Source organism: Chenopodium quinoa, unplaced genomic scaffold (assembly GCF_001683475.1).
Source record: "Chenopodium quinoa cultivar QQ74 unplaced genomic scaffold, ASM168347v1, whole genome shotgun sequence".
In the NCBI taxonomy this organism is placed as follows: domain Eukaryota; kingdom Viridiplantae; phylum Streptophyta; class Magnoliopsida; order Caryophyllales; family Amaranthaceae; genus Chenopodium; species Chenopodium quinoa.
In genome coordinates this window covers 109,055-127,552 of record NW_018743405.1, presented here as the reverse complement: position 1 = coordinate 127,552, position 18,498 = coordinate 109,055, and positions in this window count along the sequence as shown.

Sequence of the window (18,498 nt, the reverse complement as noted above, 5' to 3'; positions counted from 1 at the left end):
TGTTTATGGACAATGAAAAACATTATGAAGTAAGTTGAAACCCATATTTGAGACCAATTTATCTTAGAGCCTTTTCCAATAAATAATTATGCCTAAAACATGTTCATACATGTTTAAACTTGATTAATAACATACCAAAATACGTCAAATGCAATGATTGGATCCAATGGAACATATATTGTTGAAACACCGAGCCAAACAGATGAACCAAACATCAAATCCCTAGGAAAGGCCTATACATATGGATATCCCTTTCAAATAGCTTTCCAAGGTATATTATAAGTGCAATTCTGAGCCAAAACGAAGAAGTTATGATCAAAACACTAAACCGGGTCCTAAAACCGACACCCTTGCACTCTAACGACCATAACTTTTGACCCATAACATATTTTAACCAAATTATTACGGCATTGGAAAGAAGACATTCAGAGATTTCCAATGATAACTCACACGCCTTAATCCGACTCCATAATAAAAAGTTATGGAAGTTTAAAAAAGTGCTTTCGTATAAGGCAAACCGCAAACCAGTGCAACTCAATCAGTTGCGAGCGCCAACTCATTGAGATGCGCGCGGCACTTAACGCTACTCAGAGAGTTGCGCGCACCATCTGACAGCGCGGCTCTAAAACCCTAACCCTAGATCCCTACGCCTATGAATAGGGATCTTTGTTCAGCAATACGAGGACCGAAAATTCAGAATTAAAAACCCTAGTATACTCAAAATCCTAATCTCTCAACTTCTTTTACTATTATACTACATTTTCTTCTCTCTTCCCATATACTTTCGAGCCCTAATTGAATCCATTGAAATCCTTGGAGGTACGAAGAAGAAAGAAAGTCCATAAACACATTAAACAAGGATTTAACATAAAAGAAGAATGATTAGTTTCCTGAGCACTTAGATAAATCACTTTTCTTTTATTGTTTAAATAACTTTAATTGATTAATTAGTGTTGTTTGATCACTTTAAACAAAATTTTAATTAATTATTTCACATAGTACTCTTTCGTTAATCAAGACTAGAATTTGAATAATTAATTGTTGTTTTATCACTTAAGACAAGGCGAATATTGTTTATTTATTGTCCTTTCATGAATATTGATTAAATAAGAATAACGACTTTTGCAATGTAAATCCTACATGATTAATGCGTGTAATAAAATCAACTAACTTAGTTTTAGGTATTGTGTTGCATATATTGTTTGGTGATGAAATTATGAAAAAGGAAGAACTAGTAGAGGTCTCATTAGGGCTAGAATAGTGATTCCTCCCTAAAAGGAACGTTATTTTAGTACCCTCGCTCCTGAACTCATTTCTGGTTAATGTAGACCAATTTTGGCATGGGTAAACTTACGATTCATGCTTATTATCCCATGAACTCCACATGGGAGAAAAGCATGAACGAGGTTAATGAGTTTTCCTAAAACTCATTGGCGACTCCCTACTTGTTTCTTATAAAAAAGCGTGATTACAAGATCAATTCTAAATCAAGGTCCCCCAAACAGTCAGGAATTCAAATCCTAATATACCCTAACAAGAGTATAGTCCTAGGATTTTAAAGGATCAATGGGATTCTAAGGAAGGACCCCCTACGATGGGATCACCCTCCTTACAGTAACAGACACATTAAAAGGTGCCAGTTACAAATACCCCTATTTTTATCCATTCACCATCCATAAATTAACTATAATAACATATATCAAATCCAATCTTACATATTATCAAACACCAAATCAAATTTTACACATCAAGCACTAAATAACATTTTACATCTCAATAATATTGTAATAAATAATAGTAAATAAAGAAAAACAGCAGCATCCAAGAGGAGTAATCGCAGCTGCATCATTACAACACCATAATTCAGCAACAACTATAACCATTGAAGCAACCATAAGAAACATTTACAATGTTTAGAGATAGCCCAGCTGCATCATAATAGAAAACACCATATTTAAAAAAAAATTTAAAAAAGGAAGAAAATACTATTAGGGATCAACGTGTAAGCAAGGTGTAGGGAATAATTCAAGCATCCCACACTTGAGCCCCATTGTGATCATACACTTAAGCACGATGGCGTCCAAATGCAAGGAAGCTAGAGTAAAAGAGTCACCAACAAGTTTTAGAAACTTGTAAACCGTTCACATGGTGAAGGTTACAACCCTTAACGATCTAGGAGATCGTTAACTCCAATAGGCCTGGAACCATGAATGGAAGTTCGAAGATGAAGGTACAAATCAAACCTAAAAGAGATTGAATCTTCCCTAAAAATAGGCCTCTACTTTATTCTTCTCGTATTCATGTCCGCTTTCTAACTAACATGCAACCAATAGATTAACCCTAAACCTGTTTCATCTATGTTTCTTTAATATTAATGCACAAATAAAACTGTTATTGGCGATCACTTTAATTATAAAAACAATTAACCTAAACAAGATTATTAATTATCTTATTAAGTGTGATTACAAGTACAAATTCCCTTTAAACATGCATAAAAGTTTTGATCAAGCAATAACAATAATATATCATATCAAGCAGCATAATAATAATAATAATAATAATAATAATAATAAATAAAATAAAATAAAATAAAATAATAATAATAATAATAATAATAATAATAATAATAATAATAATAATAATAATAATGATGATGATAATAATAATAATAATAATAATAATAATCAAAATTACAATTATAATTAAAATAATTATGTTAAAGCATAATTTTATTAGCAAGATCCTAGACATGATACTAACAAGATTACTAACAAACCCTAGCACATCACTAAACAATAAAGATCAAAACTTTAGCCCTAACATGACACTAACATGATATTAGGAAAGAAATAGGAAGCATCATATTAAACATACTTGATATTGGAAATTTAGTTATTACCCTAAACATGATACTAGGAAGCAAAAAAACATCGTAACATGATACTAGGAATCAACAAGATTATCTAAGCATGATTTCTATATCCCAAGATCAATAAAACAATTAAAGTACTTAGTTCGATGCCTCGTATCTCTTTCTAATAACAAAATACACACGTTAGTAACTTTAAGGAAAATATAATAAACAATTAAATTAAAGAATAATTAAATAGAGATTTGGGACCAAACCATTAGAAATACCAAACCTTTCATGTCTACGGCGAAGGAAACTTCGAACTTGGCCTGGTGTTTCTAAGACTAATGAGTGAGGCATTTTTAGAGAGGGAAGATTTAGAAAAAAGAAAAGAGAGACAAAGCTTTTACCTTTTAGAGAGAGAGAGTAGAGAATTCTCTGTTATTTGAAAACAGGGAAATACGACCCCTATTTATAGAAAAAATAGCACGGGATCAAAGAAAATCATATTCGAAATAAAATACCTCCTGTCGCAAATGACATGAATCAGCGCCAGATGACAAGCTCGTCACCAGGCGGCGAAGGTCAGCGCCAGGCGATGACTCTTTCGTCTCGTGCTAGTTGAAAAGTACAATGCGCTTTTACACGCGGAATAATCTTTTAAACCAATTACAGGTAATTTCGCATCCCAACAGATTTAAAATCAGATTTAATATATTTTATTCAAAATAAAACATCTTTTAAAAATATAGTTATTAATCCTAATCTCATTAGAATTAAAGAGAACCTTCTATATATTCCTAAAAGACTAAAATCAATAATAATCACTTTAGGAATAATAATTAATAGGCCCTCCTCTAGATCATTGGGTCCATTCAATTTAATCCATAACTTCCTCATAATTCATCAGAATTGGGCTTATCATATATCATTGGAAAGCTCTTTTCAAGCCCAATCCAACTAAACTATTATTGGACCCTCATCGTGGACCAAACCAAATTGGACTTCCTATTTTTTCATAAATAGTGTAAGAAAATAAATATTTTTTAAAATAAAAAAAACGAAATATTTTAATAAAAACATCCTCATTCACTAGACTTTTCACATTTCACTTTATTCGATAATCAAATGACGTGAAAGATATTCATCAATGGGTTTGGTTTTGGGGAGACACATTTGGGTGTCTACAGAAGCCCCTACTTTGACTGAGTTTGGAGAAATGCAAGTTTCGAAAACAAAAGTTAAAATTGCGATAGGGACAGAGAATGATTTAGAACGTTCTGCGATCCTAAATCATTCTTGTGACGCCGATACCTGCAAACTAGGATTAGTTAAAACAGATAAGAGAGTTAAGAAACGTGTATCTTGCACCGTCAAGCACACATCTCTAGAGTAATCGATTTTATTGATGTTCTTCCTCAAGCTAGGGGATACCGCCTGAAGACTCCACGCGTGCAGCTGCCTTGAATTTTCGCTATTTTATGACCATCTTCCATATGCTAGGGAATATGACCGAATATAACTTCCCTTAAAATCATCTCCTGCTTCTAACAACCCTTCGCAAGCTAGGGAACGCGTTCAAAGTTAACTCCGCTTACATCCATCTTCTGTTGTTGCGATAATATTCCGAAGAGAAATTACCAAAGACCAATGCTTATCGATCCTCAAAGCTCGCTTGAACTTTGCTGCTATTATGTTTGCTGAAATTTCCGTGATGCCAGTACGTCGGCGCATTTTGCTGCTTGTGAACCATTACGTCGGTGCTTTTGCTCCTTATGAACCATTATGTCGGTGCCTTTGCGATGAGCTAACGTTTAGGCGCTTTAAGCTAAGTGAGATGATCTTTTATCAGGTCGTTCACTTACTGTGATTGTAATCGAGCCGATTACTTAATCATATCAAATGCTTATAAGGGCTAACTTGCGTACCAAGGAACCCGAAATGGCTGCGTAAGGTCCACATAGTCATTTATGAGGGCCACATATCCCGTCGTTGTACCAGCGCACGCTGGAATGCACTATCTCCAGGAATTAGCTATGTTGCAAGGTGAAGAAGTTCAGCGGCAGGCGACGAACTCTTCGTTTAGTGTTGATGTTGGGTTTTCGAAATAAAATCCCTTTCTTCTTCTTTTTTCGTGGCTACTTGTTGTTGCTGTTCGTGCTCGCTCGAGACTTTGAATCGATCGTTCTTGCTCGTTTGTCCACCAAATTTTCTCAAATTTGTTGCAAATCAAAGCTTGTCTCATTTATTTTCCCGATCTATGTAAGTTTTTCCAAATTAAACTCGGTTTTTGATGAATTTGATAATGTTTGTGCGCGGGTATTCGAAAAAATTAAACCTAATTATGCTTAATTCGCTTCGTTTGTCGAATTTTATGCTTTGAAATTGCTTGATTATGTTTATATATCATATTTAGAGCATTTTGAGACTTGTTCTTCTTTTTTGCTAGCCATTTTTGTTAAATTTGTCACAATATTTGTCATATTATTGCAAGAAATTGTTTAATTGTTGAAAATTGCCATTTATGCTTGAATTGAAATTATGCTCTGTTTTAGTACTACGTACTTTGTTTTATTGTTCTTTTTTTTTTTTACGAACATAGTATCATGTGGCTAGGCGAACCTTAGATACTATAGAACCTTAATTTTCCGGTATTTTGCATAATATAGCATGGCCAGACGACAAGGTTTGGTTTCTCGTTCTAGGGAGGCTCATAGGGAGGACGATCCCGTTAACGCCGATGTATGGACCTCTTCTTCTGTAAGGAGGTTTCCAGAGTAGGATGAGTGCACTCTGTATTTCGCGCCTAAGTTCCAAACTTTAGAGCGCGTCCGACGAGGGATTCATAGCGTGACGGTCCGTAGCAAAGGTTCTTGCAACACGACCATCGACTCTTTGTACGATACATACTTCCGCGACCATAACGGTCTGCACCTTCTGTGGGAGTCATGTGGCTTAACTCCTTTGCTGTGAGCCACTTAGGCTATGTACTCTTTCAGACAAAGCCACTACGTAGTCCGAGCTTTGGTGGAGTTCTTTTGGGACACAACCAAGACCTTCCACTTTCCTTGGGGTGAGATGACTGTAACCCATACTAATTTCAGTCTCATCACGGGATAGGAGTTAACTTCGGTCCCGCTTCCTTTCGATAGGGATATCACTATATTTTCTCCAGTGGTACTTGAGCTGTAGGGCCCTATCACCATTCGGTCTCGTGCTGTAGGGAATAATTCAAGCATTACCCCAAAATTGAACCTCACTGTGATCATACACTTAAGCATAATGGCGTCCAAAGGGAAGGAAACTAGAGCAAAAGAGTCGCCAACAAGTTTTAGGAACTTGTAAACCGTTCACAGGGTGAAGGTTACACCCCTTAACGATCCAAGAGATCGTTAACTCCAATAGATTTGGAACCAAGATTTGAAGTTCGGGGATGAAGGTACAAATCCAATATAAAAGAGAAAGAACGTACCCTAATAATAGGCCTTGACTTTATTCAACTCGTATTCTTGTGCGGTTTCTAACTAACATACAAGCGCTAGGTTAACCCTAAACCTGTTTATCTATGTTTGTTGAATATTAATGCACAAACAAATCTATTATTGGCGATCACTTGAATTATAATCAAATTAACTCTAAACAATATTATTAATTATCTTATTAAGCGTGATTACAAGTAAAAATTTCCTTTAAACATGCATAAAAGGCATCATCAAGCAATAACAATAAATATATATCAAGAAACATAACAATCATCAAATTATATATAAGTTATCCATCAATTAAGAAATAACATATAATAATTCGTAAATTAATAAATTACGTAAAATAATTCGTAATTTAACAAATTACGTTAAATAATTCGTAAATTAACAAATTACGAAAAACAATTCATAAATTAACAAATTACGTGAAACAATTCGCTAATTAACAAATTATGTTAAATTATATAATTCGACACAACAATAATCATCATCATAATCGTAATAATAACAATTATAAATATAATCATGTTAAAACATAATAATTATAGCAAAATCCTAGGCATGATACTGACAAGATTAATAGCCAACCCTAACATGTCATTAAATATTAAAGAATCAAAGATTTAACCCTAACATGATACTAACAAGGTATCAAGAAAGAAAATAGGAAGCATCACAGAAATCATAATTGATATACTTAAGAAACACATTCTTACCCTAAACTTCATACTAAGAAAAACATCCTAAAATGATACTAGGAAAAGCATCCTAACATGATACTAGGAATCAAAATAACAACCTAAACATGATTTCTATATCATATCAATAAAACAATTAAAGTAACTTAGATGTTTTGTATCTCTTTCTAATAACAAAATACACACGTTGGTAACTTCAGGGAAAATAAAAAACAAACAATTAAATTAAATAATTGAAATAGAGATTTGGGACCAAACCCTCATAAATATCAATCCTTTCACATCTAGGGACAAGGCTTGTCGCTAGGCAATAGCCTGGCGTTCGGCGCTGCAGGTAATTTTCCACACGTTTTTATATTTTTTGATAAAATTAAGCGTAAAAGTCCGTACAAGGGGTAAAATCGTATTTTCATTTAAAATACTTCTTTTATTCCAAAAAAAAACTCATAAAACTCAATTATCAATCCTAATTACGTTAGGATTCAAAAGAACCTTCTAGATGACTATAATCAATCTTAATTGCATTAGGAATGATAATTCATAATAGGCCCTCCTCTAGATCATTGAGCCGCATATAAAGATCAAATCGGACCCAGTTTAGTAATTTGGCCATAACTTCCTCATTATTCATCGGAATTGGGCTTATAATATATCGTTGTAAAGATCTTTTTGAGATCAAGCCAATTACACTATTGCTGGACCCTTGTCAAGGAACAAACTAAACTGGATTGGATATTTTCATGAAATAAGTTTTTGAAAACAGAAAGAATGAAGAGAATTTTAATAAAAACTAACCGCAACACTAGACTTTCCACACTTTCACTTCATTTAATTACGATTCGACGTGAAAGGTATTCATCACCGAGTTTGATTTTGGGAGACACAAATGGGTGTCTACAGAAGCCCCCACTTTGATTGAGTTTAGAGAAACGCAAAATTCGAAAACAAAAGTTAATGTATCGATAGGACGGAGAATGATTCTGAACGTTCTTCGATCCTAAATCATTCTTGTAACGCCGATACCTGCAAACTAGCGTTAGTTAAAACAGATAAGAGAGTTAAGAAATGCATATCTTGCACCGTCGAGCACACGTCTCTGGAGGTAACCGATTTGTGTTGCATTTGTTGTTGTGACAACCTTCAATAAGCTAGGAAACACAATCTGCTGTTTTGATGTTCACTCATCTCTGAACAATGGAGCTTTTTTAATGTGTCCTCGCGTCTCTGAACAAAGAGCTTTGACGATCTTCCTCAAGCTAGGGGATACTGCCTGAAGACTGATACACCTGTAACTTCCTCCAATTTCCGCTGTGATTCTGCAAGCTAGAGAACACTATCGAAGCTGAAACGACCTTCTACCGCCTTGTTACCATCTTCTGCAATCCAAGATTATGATCGAAGATTGCTTTGCCTGAAGCCATCCTCAGTTGTTGCAATAATATTCTAAAGAAAATTACCGAAGATGAACGCTTGTTGATCCTTAATGCTGCTTGAATTTTTTTGTTGATGCTTTGGGTGATCACTATCCACTTTTCTTTGGGAATAGTTTCCAACAAAACTCTTATATGATGTATGACAATCCGATTTAGGGAAAGTTGTCAATGCTTCGTAACAATCCATCCTTGGAAATGTTATCTTCGATGAAGCGACAATCCGTATCTCAGAAAATTTGCCAAAATTCAATTTTGGGAAAAGTTGCCAATGCTTTGTAACAATCTGTCATAAGAACATTGCTACGATCGACAATCCACATCTTGGAATATAAGTCTTGAAAGCAATCCACGTTGGAAATTTGCCAACGCTATGCGACAATCCTTTTAGGAAATTATTGCAACTATTGACAATCCTCGTCTGGAACATTTGCAAAAAAAGAGCCGACCGACAATCCACTTCGGGAAAAATTTCCACTTACTGAAATGAATGACAATCCGCGTTGAGGAAACTTTGCCGAAATTTATGATGAATAGAGACTTGCGACAATCCTTTGGGAAATTTTGCCATAGGGATGTGTATGACAATCCAATCTCGGAAAACTTACCAGAGATGACAATCCGAACTTAGAAAAATTTTCCAAGCAGAGAAGGAGCACGACAATCCACGCTTGGAAACTTTGCTAGAGATGTCAATCAAATCTTGGAAAAATTGTCGTTGAAGAAGATGCGCGACAATCCATATTTGGATATATTGTCGGTTGCAGATGATAATCCAATCTTGGAAAAATTTTCGTATAAGTGCTTGATTTTGAACCGATGCTTTGGTGCTTGTAATTAGCCAATGCTTAGGCGCTTAAGCTAAGTGAGACGATCGTCGTCATGTCAATCACTTACTTCGATTGTAATCGAGCCGACTACTAAACATGTCAATTTGCTTATAGGGGCTAACTAGCGTACCAAGGAACCTGAAATTGCTGTAAGAGGTCCGCATAATCCAATATGGGGCCCTATATCTCATCGCCGCACCGACACTTACTGGAAGACTCTGTCGTCGCATTCTCACTCTGTCGCCAGGTGACAGATTCTGTCGTCGCATTCTCACTCTGTCGCCAGGTGACAAATTCTGTCGTCAGGCGACAGCCTTGTCGTTTGACGCAGGAGTCAGGTTTTCATTCGCAGCTTTTCAAAAAAAATCGGGAATGTTCTTTCTCACTGGAATGTACCTACATTTATATTTTTGACTCTAGGAATTTGTTTATCCTTCTTTAGGGTTGACCTAAGACTTAGTGTTGCTTGACTCATTGACTTGACATGACTCATGGTATAAACTTGACTTAATGATGACTCATTTCGTGTGATTCGTGTGTGCATAGTATTGACTCATGAAGCTCGATATGTACATGAATCAAAATGTAGAAAAACAAAAATTTCCGTCATTTTATTTTTGTGGAGGGTACCTGTAGAACTCTAAAAATGTCTCCCCAAAACCAACCCGATGATGAACAATCTTTCACTACCATTATTGGTCAGATTCAGTATTTAATCTCGAGAGTGCTTATAAATCGTATTTAATTAAATCAGTTTTTAAATAGTCCATGGATTAGTTTTGATGTTTAGTCAAAGCATAATTCATTTTTAATTTTAGCCCAAACCTTTTTTTATTTTATTTATTACTTTGGTCCAAGGATTTTTATTTTATTTATTTATTATTTTTTCCCAATTAATAAATAATAAATCAGAAATAGCCCGAAATTATCAATCGGTACTTAAAAATGATTAACGAAATTAGGGTAAAAATGAATTTAGACGGAAAAATGGAAAACAGGTTCCCGCAAGCACCGTGTCACGGGATTAAGTGTAGCACCACGGTGGAATTCCCCATGACACGGTGCCTGTGTTGTGACACGGGGCAATTCCGTGTCCTTTCCGCGTAAACCCTTCACGTGTTTTATTCCCCGTACCCTAAATATTTCAAGCGTCACAATGTTGTCCACCGTGTCACAGAAATTTCCTCGTCTGACAGTGCCTGGCACCGTGTCACGGTATTCTGTGCCGTGTCGCAGTGCTACTTTTTAGGGGTTTTATCTCTTTAGGGTTTCGTGTGTTCCCTCTACTCATTTTTTCTATAAATACCTCTTCATTTCTGACGTACGGGGCATCAATTAATTCTCTCTTTTTCTCTCTTCTATGCTTTAGCCTAAACACTAGCCTACCTTTTCTCTTTCAAAATTCCCTCTTCAAGCACTCCATGGAATCCATACTTTACTCGTGGTTCCGTCCTTAAACCAAGGCGTGAAAGGTAGAACTGTTTGAGGGTTTTGCCCCAAATCAACTCTATTTAATTTAATTTAATTATTGTTTTATTATTTTTCCTTGAAGTTACTAACTCGTTTATTATTTTATAGCTGCAAGCAAACAGAATCAAAGTAAGAATTATGTTCCTTAATTTCTATTATTTTTCTAACAATTTTATATTGTTGGATTTATTGTTAAATTGCTTTCAATATTAATGTTTATTTTATTATATTTATTGATCACCATATTTCATGTTAAAGGGAATATGTAATTGAAAATCACGCTTGATAAGATAATTTGGACAACCGATTTAGGTTCCTTTTTAATCTTGCTATTTAATCAAGTGATCACTAATATTTTAGAATTATATGTTGCATTAATATTCAACCAATTAGCATAATAATAGATTGGAGCAAATTGAATCTTTGTTTGTATGCCTTTGAGATTGCAGGAATGCTTTTCACTATAAGAATCGAGTAGAGGCCAATACGGGCGAATGTGACTCCATGACTAACTTCGTACTATCATCCCCGATCCTCCTTTCGTGGTTCCGAACCATATGGAGTTAGTAATCTCATGGATTATGAATGGGGTGTAACCTTCACGGGTCAATCATTGTTGCCTTCATTGTCCCTTAATCGTGGTTGCCTTTTATGATCCGTGAATGGTTTACAAGTTCCTTAAAAACGTGTTGGCGGCTCCCTACTTTCCTTGTCCCTAATCGTATTATGTCAATTCCAACTTCCTATGAGTGCCAAACATATTCACACATTCTTTAACGTAGGCGCATTCAAACGACGCCTACAATTTGGCGACTCCACTGGTAGGATTCTTGGTTATTTATCGATTTGAGTGATCGGTATTTAATTAAAATGAGTGGATGAGACTTGAAAGATTCTTGAAAAATATTCCTGTGATTAATTTGGCATTTTTGTCTAAGCATAAACGTTTTAACGTCGCATTTAGGTCTGTCCCATAGGAAAAATTGAATAACTTGATAGCGTATAAAGGAAAATAGGGCACCAGTCAGATTTTCTGACTGCAGTGTCACGGTGCAGTACACCGTCAGACGGTGTGCTACATCGTGTCATGGTTCTCTCTGCCGTGTCGCGGAAGTTCTTAAATCAGTCCGGTGGCTTATTTCTCTTTTCACAATCAACTTCCTTCGGTTTTTCTGAAAAAATGTGTGTGTTCTACATGCGTCTTAGCTTCGGGGGATTTAAGCTTTATCAACCCAAAAACACTCATGGAAATAAGGGTTCATGCGAGTTATTAAATCCACCCAAACCATGGAGTCAAGTTTGATTTCATCACAAACTCGCAAAGCCGCCTTTTGGCATACACCCTTAAGGGAGGTTGCCTTGCTAACGCGTCCTAACTCTTAACCATGGTACCCTTTTGATTCCCAATCTTTGACCAATAGTTGAACATAGATCTTAACTTTAGGTTGCGAACTCTTTTTACATCATCGTGAAAAAATGCTACGTGTTTTATTTGGTGCTAACCCTCATGTGTTTGTTCATTTTTTTAACCTATGACCAAGGGTTTTTGTTTCCACATAGTAATTAGCACGAACTTAAAATTAATTAAAACCTTGAAATTACGCAAATTTAGGCCTAGAATTGCGCACCGTGTAACGGCAGGTCTGTCGTGCCACGGTGTACAATGCCGTGACACGGTGCTTTGTCCCGTCTGACAGTGCACTATACCGTGTCACGACAGTGATTACCGTGACAGGTGTCCAAGAGGATTGTTTAGTTAGTCTATTTTGGTCTTTGTGCATGCTTATGTGGTTCGTATGTCTGGTTTGGTGTCCTGCCTAGTTGTACGGTCATTACACGTGTCCATAACCTTCACTTAATCACTCACATGTCGTGTTCACACACTTTTCCATTAGTCATGCACCATTTCATGACTGTACTTTAAGGTGGTCTTGTGTCGTCTTTTTTTTTTGTTTTTTTTCGGAGTAAGTCGGATGGAATCCTCCCATACTTTTTTTTTAAAATAAAGCAAATTTCAAAATAAAAAACATTTCCGGACGAGTCAAGGTTAAGTTTAGTCATTAAAGGTGTGTTTGTTTTGATGTCACAGCACTTGGTCAAGAATCAGGGGTAAATTGTTACGGTTCGAGTCAATACCTCAACAACCTCTTATACTAAAGAGGCGTACAAGGAAACCACCACAATCATCTCCACAAAGTCCGTCTCTAGTCTACTTTATACCAATGGATACTACAGAGGATATCGAGAACATTAACAAGATCATCGAGATGTTGTCTAACATGATGCAAACACTCACCACTAGAGTTAACATGGTAGAGAAAGACAATCAAAACAATGTCATTGCCGCTGCAATGGACAAGATCAAAGAACAGATGAGTAAGATCTCTGAAGAGTTCACTTATGCGGAGCAACCTGTTCTGAGAAGTTTTCCACTACTGACATTCCCAAGTTCAAGCCTACCGATAATCAGTTGTTCCACTTGAAGGCTTTTTCTGCGACCATGGCTCTTAAGGGATTAGATGTGACACTCTTCCCTACTTTGTTCCCTCTTTCCTTGGAGCATGCCTGTCAAAAGTGGTTATACTCTCCGGAATCCAATAATGTTGCGACCTGGGAGGACGTTACTGAAAGCTTTATGAAATGTTACAAGTGTAACATCCAAGCCAAGACTTCTGAACGTGAACTCTCTATTCTCAAACAGAAGGAGAATAAAGGCTTCACTACTTATCTAAGTAGGTGGAGAGAAACAACTGCATTCTTGGTACATATTACTATACGGTAATGCCATTCTAGTTGAAAAACGTGGGTGCCACCTACCAAAGAGCAGCCACAACATTGTTACGTGATATGATACACAAAGAGGTGGAGGTATATGTTGATGATATGATCGTCAAGTCAAAGGATCGCCTAGGCCACATCATTGCACTAGTACAACATGAGATTAAATCAAGTAAAGTGTGCATTCGGAGTTACGTCAGACAAACTACTTGGATATGTGATCAGTTCTCAAGGGATTGAAATGAATCCCAGAAAAGTCAAAGCAATCATAGCCATGCCACCACCCAAGACTGAGAAATAAATTAGAGGCTTCATTGGAAGGCTGCAATGAAAGGAATGGTGTCCTTCGAACAAGTGTATTATTCTAATAGTGGGTTTAGAATTATTAGAAAGATAATATATTCAATAAGGTCAAGTGATCAGAATGCCTAGGTGGAGGTCGCTTCCGATCAGTAGAATTAATGCATAATTAATATTATAGCTTAATCTTGACTGAACCCTTCGGGTTACACCCTTAGCAGTAAACGAACCGACTCGACGAATTAATTCGGAAAAAATTAATTTTTCGCCTGAGTATTAAATATTTAGACTTCGGTAATTCGAGCTTGGAGCGTCGAAACTGAGGGTCGGAGAATCTCAAATGTCGAACCAAAATTTAGAATTTGGCAAGACAGGAAAATTTTTCAAGCAACAATTAGAATCCTAGACACGCAAAAGGCTAAATGAGTGGGCCATAAAGGAGCGTGCCACGTGGCAGCACACATGGCAGTGTGCCATGTGGCAGCCCACGTGGCAGCCACGTTGGCATCCGCCAAGTGGCAGCCACCACGTTGACAGCCACCAAGTGGCAGCGTGCCACCTAGGCAGCGTGCCACTTAGGCAGCGTGCCACGTGGCAGTGCTCCACTGTGGCGACACTTGTGGCAAGGGCCGTGGACCCGGGGCGATGGGTCATGGACACGGGCCAAAATAAAATGGCCCAATTGAACCTAACTTGGGGCTCAAGGTTGGGTGAAACATGGTTAGTTCACATTGCATGTGAAATGCCTTGGGTACCAAGTTGAAAAGTGATCCTCACCTAACCATGTGACACTTGCTACTTGTTCCTTGGTTTATTTAACTAAAGATTGAATTCATCAATATTTCGATTGGGATCTTTTTGTGAAAAGTCCGACATTGAAAGATGAGTGGAATTCACAAGCTATACTTCCTTATAAATAGCCAAAGCATGGCATGAGAATTGCTTGCTTGAGTAGGAGTACAATAGAGCATTGCATTAGCAAAAAACTCTTAAAGTCGGGTTTTGGTCGGACCTCGCTAACCTCGAGGTAACGGACCTTAAAGTCGCTAGTAGTTTTTACGGGTGGATTTCCGTAGGAGGCTCACGTATTTTCGGAGCTTAAGCTTTCAAGTAAGAGCCCGACTTTTAGGGCGAAGCACGCTTCAAAGGTAAATTTCGATTTTATCCTTTAATGGTTTGATTAATTGCGAGTGGTTCTTTTGGTCGGGGTTGTTTCTGCGGTGAGTCGGACTCACCAAACCCCAACAATGGTATCAGAGCCTCACTCGTTTATTTTTATAATCATTATTTTTATTCAAGGTGTTTTTATGGCTTAATTTTTCTTGTATTGAGTTGCTAATTAGATTAGTAACTCGTTTTATCTATTTTAACCTCGGATTAGAGCTGTCTTCAACTCCCAAACCTAGATTTCAACCCAAAAATATTTTGGGTGGATAAGGCGTTCTGGAAATGGTTTTACCCTTCAGGACTCGGTTTTTAGCCAAAAAACGACCAGAAATGCACTTTTCGAGGGATTTTTCGTTTTTGCGAAAAATTGTAAGTCTTTCTAAACATTAAAATTAATTGCATATTTATGGTGGTTATGTAACTGGTTCAATACATATTTTATATGCAATTTTAAACCTTTTTAGGCATGATTACTTGGTGATAATTTGTGTTTGAAAGCTTGGTTTTATTTTTCACATAATTACAAGCTAATTGCATTAAGTGTGAAATTGTTGTTCTTTGAGGCTTCCAAGTACTAAAGATTCAGTCTTTAATTATGTTAAGTGATTGAAACTTTAAGTTACTAAATTCCATGAATTTTTGATGAACTTTGTTGATTTAATCATTTTTGAGTAGATTGGAATCATAAAGTTTGAAACTTGTGATATAAATTTGTTTATCTTCATATTGGAAGATATAATTTTTTCAAGGATTTACACGTATTAAAGTTAGAATCTTTATTGAACTTATGTTAATTTTTCCAACTCCCTTTTATTTTGTCAAAAACTGAAGATTAATTAAAATTAATTGAATTGATAGTGAGTAATTGCCCTCTTATTTTTGTTGCACCAAGTTAAACCAATTTTATTAAAGAATGGTTCTTGGAAATAATTTTGGTTACATGCACTTGGATGATTTTTTATTTAAGTTAGACTTGTTTAAATTTTCATTTTTTCTCACGAAAATTAGTTCTAAAATTAATTTAAAATTAATAAATTGTCATGTGAAATTTGGGATTAAAATCCCGAGATTATGGCATGCAAATTGAGGCAAAGTCTCCCTTGGCTAGCCGGGCTGCACAGCAGCCCGCATGTGGCTGCCAAGGGCATGCTCGATGCGTGCGGCCATGTGCGTAGGGTGTTCGAGCGTTTAGTGCGTGTATGTGCTTGGTGTTTTTGTGTAAAGGGGCAAGGAGCCGTGGCCTTGTGTCTAGCACTTTGTAACCCGTAGCAAATGCTACTAGGATGTACCTAGTGAAGGAGTTATGTCTTTGATAAGTGCAATTACTAGATATATCAAAGATCACGATTATGGAGATAATTAGTTCATTATATAGGGTCGTCAATTTTTGGTGCTAGATATGACAATTTATCTTTGGGCTAGCTTAATGGCCCAAAGCCTTATAGAATGGATCCTACAAGGTAACGACCCTCTCTCTCTCCTCTCTGTCCGTACGACCCTCCCCCTTGGGTGGCGCGTGTGGTGGCTCGTGGGTGGTGTTGTGGTGTGTTCTTGGCTCAAATCTCCGTTGAAGGTTGATTGAAGTGTTCAGTCACAACTAACTAGCATTAGTGGAGGTTTAATCCGTGCTCGTGGACTAAGTAGAGGAATAGCACGTGGGGTTCTTGTTCTCCTTATTGTTCTTGCTCAATCACTTGTGGAATCACGCTTCAAATGTATCATTCTTACTTCTTTATGTGTTATGCATGAGATCCTTGGTTTAGGTGCTTTATGAATATGAGTCATATATTTCCGCAATTTAGTACCTATATTCTCCTACAATGGTATTAGTTAGCCTCTTGCAATTACATATATTGAGTATTAATTCTTTGATGAACCACAATTTTAATTCAATTAGGAGGGAGAATAATTTAATTATGGGTCAATTATTATATTAAATGTGATTTAACAATATAGAATCATTAAAAGTTGTTTAATTTGCTCCATATTAGCCCTAATTTGATTCGAAAATTGCCCCATAAAGTTCAAAAAATTCGAACCCCCACCCAATTTTTTCAAAAATTTCGAAATCATGAACCCTAATTTATGAAATTATGTGTTTTGATTAAACCCAAAATCAAAAAGAAAGAAGAGAAATTGGGCCATGTTTCCCGAGGGAGGCCGCTTTCTCTCAGGGCAGCAGTCGACTAGAAGTAGAAGACTGCTCTATGAGGGCTTCCCAACTCTCCTATACTGGAAACCCTTGCAAGTGGATTTTGATATAATTCGATATTATGTGTTTAAAGAATTTAATCCTTTTTATTTCATGTTAAATTGTGAATTTTTCATGATCAACTTATTTAATTTAAGAGTTAAATTGAATTGGGGATTAAATTCATGAAGAACCCTAATTTTGAAATTGAATATGATTTAATTTTAAAATTAGAAGGACAACATTAATTTAATTTTAATACAAATGTTTTGTTTTAAATTAAAAATAAAAAAAATATATAAAGGGAATTTAGGTGCGGCAACCGCGGCTGGGTGGCGCAGCCACGACGACTGCCGCACTGGCGGTGGTCCAGGAGGGAGGGTGGGCTGGGCACGGGTCGGACAGGGGCAGCGCAGTAGTGTACCACCCTGTTGCGTGTGCTGCTGCTGTTGTCCTTGCGTCGCTGCAGGGCAGCGTACACCACAAGGTGGACGGCCACCGTGGCCGGCTTCGGCTGGCCACACCACGGTGGCTGACGTGGTTTTTTCAAAAAAAAAATTATTTTATTTTTTTTGGATAAAAATCAGTTTTTCAAAATTAAAAGATAAGTTTTGATTTTGGAAAAGATAATTAACAAAGTTAAAGTTGTTAATTTTGTTAAGATAGGATAATTATGGAGCAAAAGATTCTATTTGGATATTAATTAATTAAATAACTTGATTATCCCATAATTATTTTAGGATATTAATAGATTTAAAATATGTGATTGGCAAGTAATTAGGATAGAATTTCCAAAAAGTTAGGATAATCATGAAAAATAAATTTGATTTATCTTCCATAATTAAAATAAGATTTGATTCTATCTCATACCTAAATTAAAATATATGATATTTTATAATTGGTTATGAATAATATATGAGATTATCTAATTACAGTAATTAATTAAAATATGAGATATTTAGGAGCCATGTTTCCTTTACTGTGAACATTCGATGAGTGATTTATTATATGTCATTTTATAATATATGATGTTATATAGACTAGTATGGCCCATAGATTCTAAATACGATCTGCGCATCGTTTCGTATTTTTGTAATCTAAATACGGTCAGCGTACCGTTAAGTATTTTAGTAATTTATTTTATTTTATTTAAGTAGTAGATAGAATAGAATAGTATTACAGGTTGAAGTTAATCCAAGAATCCATGGAGTGGAGGCCCAAAGGAGAAAGATGGATGAGATCTATGAAGGTTCAAGTGGGAGCTTTTACTTTATTAGTTTTCTTAGGATTAAGGGGCC